Source organism: Eupeodes corollae, chromosome 2, assembly GCF_945859685.1.
Source record: "Eupeodes corollae chromosome 2, idEupCoro1.1, whole genome shotgun sequence".
Classification (NCBI taxonomy): Eukaryota; Metazoa; Arthropoda; class Insecta; order Diptera; family Syrphidae; genus Eupeodes; species Eupeodes corollae.
In genome coordinates this window covers 29,498,316-29,506,330 of record NC_079148.1, presented here as the reverse complement: position 1 = coordinate 29,506,330, position 8,015 = coordinate 29,498,316, and positions in this window count along the sequence as shown.

Genomic DNA, 8,015 nt, shown 5'->3' with positions numbered 1-8,015 from the left:
TTCATTCCATTCCTGTGTGCGAGTACTGTTGTCAGGAATGGAAGGGACCTACAATTTTAGGCCGAATCCGAACGGCTATTTAAAGAAAGCACTTCTTCATGACAAAAATTACTCTTGAAGGATTTGTCAATTCCTCGCAAGAAGCAGTACCCGTGGCACAGGCAGGGATTGAACCCAAGACCCCTTGCATGACAGTCCAACGTACTAACAATCATGCCTCGGTACTACGAGGTTATGAGGTTAGATTCAATTAAGGACAACAAGTTTTTTTGAAAATTTAAAATTATAAATTTTATTGACAAGTGTTAATTAATCATTGTTGAACTGTCGGTAAAGAACTTTAAAATAGGATAGGAAAGAAAGGTTAAGAAAAACTTATGACGAAAAAGTGTTTTTTTGTCATAAGTCACTAATTTTTATAATACATTCGTAGAAAAAAGAATACCCCTTTAATGGGAACTAAAAACACCACGTTTAATAAAAATTAAAAGTGATTCTTGTGAGGGACCAGTTAATTGTTTCCTTTTTTAGTAACAGTTTTTAACATCATTTTGATTTTTTAACGTATCATAGTTGAGATGATTATATCTGAAACTTTCGGGCGTACAACCTTGAAAGATTAAGTAATAATAAAATGCAATTTTATATAAGTTAATAAGCTTAAAAAATAGATTTTGCTAGTTTGAAATTATTTTTGAACCTTACTACCTCTTCAAATTTGTTACATAAGTTAAAACACAAAACAGAATTTGACTTACTTGGTATTTGCACCAATTTTAACATCCTATACAAATTTACGAAACGTTTCAATGGAATTTTATGAAATAATCAAATTGTTCACCGATGAAATTAATTTAATTTAAGGTGCTTTTCAAAACAGAGTTATGGCAATTATGCATTTTCAAAGTATTGTTTAAAAAAGTTTTTATTTATCATGCAAAGTCATAACCTTGAAAAAAATTTAACACAGGTTCCTTAATTAGTTTTCTTTAAGTTTTTGTTTTTGAGAATAAGATTTTAATTTCAAGTTTCATTTTTTATTAGGACTCATACAGCTTTCGAATTGAACAATATTTGTAGATTAGAAAGTAAGGGCCCCACAATCAAACACTTCTCTTTTTCAGTTTTGTCTTGTTTGCATGTCATTATTGTTAAAAAAATATGCCTTAATCTACTATTGCTATAGTCTTATTCAAGACATTTAAAATCGTTGACAGGTTTGGAATTCGTGCACACAACACTACATCCGGTCTGTTCCAAAAAGGGTTTTGCTGTCAACCGGATCTTTTATATTTGAATAAAATTCCTTTCTCATCGTATATTCATATTTTCGCATCAAAGATCTGAAGGGACCTTAAATACTTTTTTTTTTATTAAAAGATTTCCTTGACCTTTTCTGCTGTATGCATAAGTTTTTGTCATTAAAAGTATAAAGGTACAACACAGGTTGGCTTTGGCTAGCGCGCTCAACATCAATAGAAAACATTATTTCCCTTTTTTTAGCATTTGTCGGACATTCGCCATATGCCTGCCATTGTTGAACTTACGATCGAAAAATTATGATACACAAGGACAATGCGTCGGTGAACCGACAGCAAACAATAGTCTTCATTTCCTGAAATCTCGATGTGGTGTGCCGTGCTGTGATGAAAGGACATCCCGAGTGGTTTCACATATGGAAAAATGACGCCGGCATCAGTATCGGCCGTCCGGCCGGCCGGTCGTCTATGAGTCTCTCTTTACATTTGGCCATTTCATAAAGCAAACAAAAGACACGCGATAAAATAGTTCAAAAGGCCATACGCTACGCATAGGTATAGGGAAGGGAACGGTCCTACAATATTTTAAAAATAATTTAAAAGAAATCAAAATCGGTTTTGTTGGTTTTTTTGTTTTTGATTTTGCACTGAAAATAGTGAAATTCGGTATGGTCGAATGGCACTCTATATCAGAAGCAAATAACCGATTGACCTTTTAGGCGTAAAGGAGGTAGAAGAAAAGGTTTGTCTATAAGAAAAATAATCACCTTAGTTAAACATTTAGAATTTTATACACCTGGCAGAAACCTACATACAGCGAATAGAAGGTCGTCAAGGAAGAGGCATTGCTCCTTTTTTATACGGTTATTAAAAAAAATGGTACTGAATGAAAAATAATGGATATAGAACAATTGACATGAGGCGTGTGCCAAATTGATTTTAAGCTTTTACACTTCCAAACTCCAGAAGAAACAAAAAACCAAAGTGACATTGACAATAACAAATTTGATTCATGTTAAAATTATCCTTCGCGTGAGGTCCAACCTTGTATTCATGTAGTTCTGAAATTATGTTTTCTTATTTTTGCAAGAAACTATGTGAATGTCCACAGCAACCTTAATTGATAAAGCCCATCCATCCAGTTTCTTAAGCGGCGGAATATTTGAATAAAATCAAGCCTTTGGCTAATCGAGATTATTTTTATTAATCGAATTTTTTGAACTGCGTGTGGTCGTAAATTGTAATTGAAAATCTTATCATATAAAAGATGTATGCGATGAGGAAAAGACTCAAGCACACTGGTGTAGCTTCATGTATGAGCGTTGACACATTGGCTGAACAGTTAAGATACTTATTATCTGATGCAAAAAAGCCGATATAAGTTATGACCGAAGCTAAGAATTTTATAATAGCCACCTTCGTGCGCGAAGTAGTTATTAAAAACAAATGCTTGGAAGAGGTTTTGGGAAAAACATTATTAAACTTCCTCTTAAAAAAAACACGTGTGAGTAGAAAAAAAAAAAAAAACTAAAGACGGAAAGGTATTATGCTCACCTGTGGGGCATCGGTCGATTGTGGTTTGTTTGCATAGACCTGCGATTTCAAGAAACACCACAGGAAAAAGTCTAGCGAGGTCAGATAGCATAACTTTGGTGGCAATTTCACATCACCCTCAAATCGTTCATGCAAATATCAATCGTGGCGTTTATTGTGTCCTGCTTTAATCAAATGTCATCTAGATCGATATGGTTCAATTTGGCCAAAAGAAATTAGTTATCATCGTTAAGTAGCTCACGCTGTTGACAGTGCCCGCTTTACTAACATCTTTTTCAAAAAATTGGACCCAATTAAGCCGCCGGCCAAAAATCCACACCAAACGGTAACTTTTTGAGGATGCTTTACCACCTGGTGAACCTCGCGTTGGTTGGTGTTTGTTAACACAGGCATTCATCCAAAAATGCTCCTCGTCACTAAAGATTATTTTTCGGCCAAAATTGGGGTCCTCTTCTAAACGTCAGCTAACAAACGGCGTTGCTTATGGTCATGAACTTTGAGCTCCTGGGTCAGTTGGATTTTCTACGGATATATGCCTAATTCCCAACGCGAAATTCGCCAAGTTGAAGTCTACAAAAGGCCCAGTTCATGTGCACGGAGAGTAACTGGTTGCCTCGGGTTCTGTTGTACACTTTCACGGACCGTGGCAATATTCTCGACCAATTTTCACTTCCTTGAACGTACGGGGTTTGGCCACCAAATGTTAAAGACTGTGACTCTTCAGATTTTCAACCTGTATTATTTTAATCATATATATTTAAGAAAAATTTTAAGATTCCAGCATAAAGCTATAGACCTAAAGCTATTAGTTTTAAGATTAAACTATTTTGGAATAGCACCAATATTAAAATCCTTTAACTCATCTTTACACATTTTTAAAAATCTTCTAACTTCAAAAACCTTAATAACTTATATTAACTCCACACTTTTTTTTGCATCCTATATATGTATTCGGAAACATGCTCTCAAAACCTAAAACAGCCCTTTGCATCCTCACTCATCCCCACGCATCCTCAAGCATTAACAGCTAAAGATTTTGTAATATATATATATATGATATGAACGTACAACTTTGTGCAGCCATCCTTATAAGAACTTTAACATCTTCATGGTTAAATTGAGATGTCCAAAATAAATATCCACTTAATGTTTACCAAGAAACATCAAGATGGTAAAGATTACAATTTAAAAGAAAATTTAACCATCAGAAGCCAAAATGCTCACTCAGTGATGCGCATTAAATTAGCAAATTATGTGTCTGATTATAAGTTCGATAAGAAGCTTGATATCTCTGTCTGGATATGGCAGCTTTATAAGAACTCAAGGCATTTGCAAGTTCCCTTGGCTATTCTCCAAAATACTTCATGGCCAACAAAAAAACCAACAGTCAATTATACAAACAAGTCGAAACAATAAATTCACTTATCGCCTGAATCGGCAAATCGTCAACCACTTACTGTAAAGCATCCCCCTCCAAGAGCCACCAAAATCAAAATTTAAAGACTTTTTTTTCATACAAGATCGATCTTAAAACAATGAGGCCCCCCCGAAAAAAAAACAAACGAACATGAAAACCACCTCTCATTTAGTATGAAGCTATGTGTATAGGTACTTGATTGAAATATGTACCCGAGAGAAAGACGGGCCCAGCGCCAGCGAGCCCCAGCATCCAAGATGTTGGTGGTTTCAGTTGACTCAAGTATAATTGAGTGATTTAGCCCTTTGCTGAACTTGGATTAAGCCAAGAGTTGAGTTTTGGTGGCCCAATTACGTTTAAACTGATACGAGATTTATGTTAAAGTTAATTGGCAGATGATAATCGATGATCGCAATCATCTTCTGATTCAAGATTTATACTTAGGTACTCGCACGTATATAATAAGTTTATTGAGGGAGTTGTATGATATCGGTATGGTTAAATTTTTAAAAGAGGGAGCATTTTGTATGTTATATGAGTACCGTTAAGAAAAAAATATGAAGACGAAAGTAGTATTTATTTTTTTAATATTATATTAAGATTCTGTATATTCGTTTTTATTTAAGTAATGCTTCAATTATGTTTTTGAATTTAAAGACCACACATAAATGACGAAGAATTAAATTCAATGTGGAAAAATTGATCGTTGGAACATAATTACGTTAATCAGACTTTTATATGAGTTACAATTTTACTAAGTTAAAAATATAAACAAACATTTTAACTACAACATTTTGAATTTTTGATTGTTCGAAGAGTTTTCTACTATCTTGGTAGGGTTGAACTTGCCTTCAACACAATTTTTTCCTTACTTCATCTGCTCAGTGATTTCAGTGAATTTAGTTTTTTTTTCTGAACTAAAAACAATGTCGAATCTTCAACTTTAGGAATGGTTCCAATCCCATAACATCAATTTGATAGAATGGCCGGCTTATAGTTACTGCGAAGCTTGCTAAGGCAGCCACTTCAACTACGCTGTATTCCATTGTTATTGAAAATCACCTTTAATGTCAGTTAGGCTTTAACATAGGTTTTAAACTTATAGTGCAGTGCTCTTCACTTGATTATAGACATTCATTTTTATTATACACAAAAATAATCAAATTCAAAAAACTATTTTTTAATTCCGTCTCAAATATTTCAGCCCATAATAAGGGATTTCATAGCCTTCCCAAGCTACGATAATATTATTGATGTATGGAACTGCTTACTGAAAAAGCATTATTAGTTGATGAAGACATTCCCCATAGTAATGGAACACAATGCAATTCAAGTAACCGAAATGGCTGACTTCACAATCAGAGTAACGCATTATGTCTCTCCAATTTCAAAAGACCTTGTTTCGTTTTATGTTTACACCTGACGGGTACACAAAAAGAAGTCCAAAATTGTCAGATCTCAGCTTCGTGGATCATTACATATTACCAAGAACGCTGATGGTGCTATTTAAGTATTTGGCATGTATACAACCAATCAACAGAAATTAATCAAATGTAATTCAAATCTAAGCTTTAATCGGTAAAAAAAGTGGCATAACATAGCTCTGTGAAACAATCCAATCCAAAGTTGCCAATGCGTGGTTTTTGGACCGTATCATTTTGCTTTTCCGAAGCCTAGATGGGGCAAAAAAGGAGACCAGAGAGAGTGTTCACATCGGTTACAAAATTGTGAACGTCTAAAGCAAATCGTCAACAACCTGATAGGTCGTTTTCAGTGGGGGTTTAAGACTGGAAATAACTCAAACCGACACCCACCATGTTGTTATTGATTTTCAAAGCTGCATATGACAGCATCTACAGGGGCGAGCTGAATAGAGAAATGTCTAAAGGAAAGTTTATTGCGCTGTCAAGTTTTTTTTAACATCGTGCTTGAAAGAATAGTGCAGAGCTTCCAAGTCAACACTAGAGGCGCTATTTTTTAAAAGTATATCCAATTACTAGCATGTGCATGATGCTGATGAAATTGAAATATTCCGAAGAACTCAGCTTTTGTGAGTATTGAGACAGAGGCAGCAAAAATGGACTTAACGGTTTAAAAGGGTGACACAAATTACATGTTGTCATCAACAAATAACACCGGCGGCGTCTCGGTCAAAACGTCACCATCGCAGACGTTACTTTGAGTTAGTTAAGGACTTCTTCTACCTAGGCTCCGCTATGAACGAAGAAAACAACACCAGCGCTGAGATCAAACGAAGAATGAGCATGTACACAAAAGCGGATAAAAGCTCCTTGGGTCGTTTTTAGAGAAAAGTTCTTCGATAGATCTACGAACTGTATGCTTAGAAGAGGAGTGCAGGGACTATATGGACTTGTAAACTTAGTCAAAAGAGTAAAAGTCCAACAACTAAAATGGCTGGGTCACGTAAAGCGCATGAAAACCAATGTTTTGGCTCGAAAAGTCTTCGAATCCACACCCACAGGAAAGCGTAGTAGAAAAAGACCGCGGATCAATTGGCGCGCACAAGTGGAAAATGATCTCACATAACTTGGAGTGTAGATGGACGCAGATGGACTGTAGCGCCATCTTAAGTAAGTAAGTAAGATGGGACAATTTTGGTTTTTTGAAAGCTCAAAAAGTCCAAATTTTGGTAGTTTTATTAATTTTTTGTGTTTTACTTTTCGGTATATATGACTCTTTTGAAAAATATACTGATACAAACACAACATAACACAAGTGAAGAGTCGCTGCTGCTCATATACTGTCAGTGCTGGAACCCATTAATATTAAAGTCTAACCTAACTAAATCGTTTCCATATAATGTATGGATATAAATATTTTCTCACTAGAACACTCCCCGCCTTTATACCTTCTATTGATTAGACTTAAGGACTCAATTTTGCTTTCAAATCACGCTCCAATATAACAAGAGGTCTATTTTTTGGCAAATGTCATTCACCATCTTCCCTTTCCAAATTTCACAGTGCATTGAAAAAAAATTCTAATCCACATCAAAAAATAGCAGGAACCAATCAATCAATTTGACAACCGCAGAAGAAGAATATAGAGATGTCGCCGCGACCAACCTAATCAATGATAATATTTTTCAGGAATTCATTAATTCCCACCAAAAATTTAGATGAAACGAACAAGAACATCGAAAACGAAAAAGATTTATTACGAATTCTGTCAGTGTAGAAATTTGAAGAAATTTATAATTGGACCAAGTTTAATAAACAAAAAAAACCTTCTTATAGAAAAGGTATAGGATCTTATGCCTAAGGAAGTCAACGAATACCAGCCGTGCCGCGCAAGCCGATCTACTTTAATCACCATTAATTGGATGAAAAACAACCTTAGGTTATTGGTTATGGTTTTTTGCGATTGTCACAAGCCCTCAAAATCATGATCATGAATTATTGATGGAATTTCAGACGCGTGAATATTTTGTCAATATGCCATCATCAATGAGACAGTAATAAATTAAGTTAAATTTATATATAGGTGTGTTGGAGTGTTGGCTAGAAGTTAAATTATGACTGCTTATATTCCAGGGAAGAAAACTAGTTACGGGTTTTTGGAGACAGAGAGGGTGTTTCGAAATGTGAATAACATTTTCCAACATTATTTTTAAAAATGATCTTCCATTTCTAAGTCTTAAGATCTGTCTTTTGTCTTTTATAGAACTTTGAAATCGAGTTATCTTGAAGAACCTCTAAAATGTATCAAAACTATTTGAAATTCATTTTTTTTATAAAATTTTCCACAATTTCAAATAAACTTAT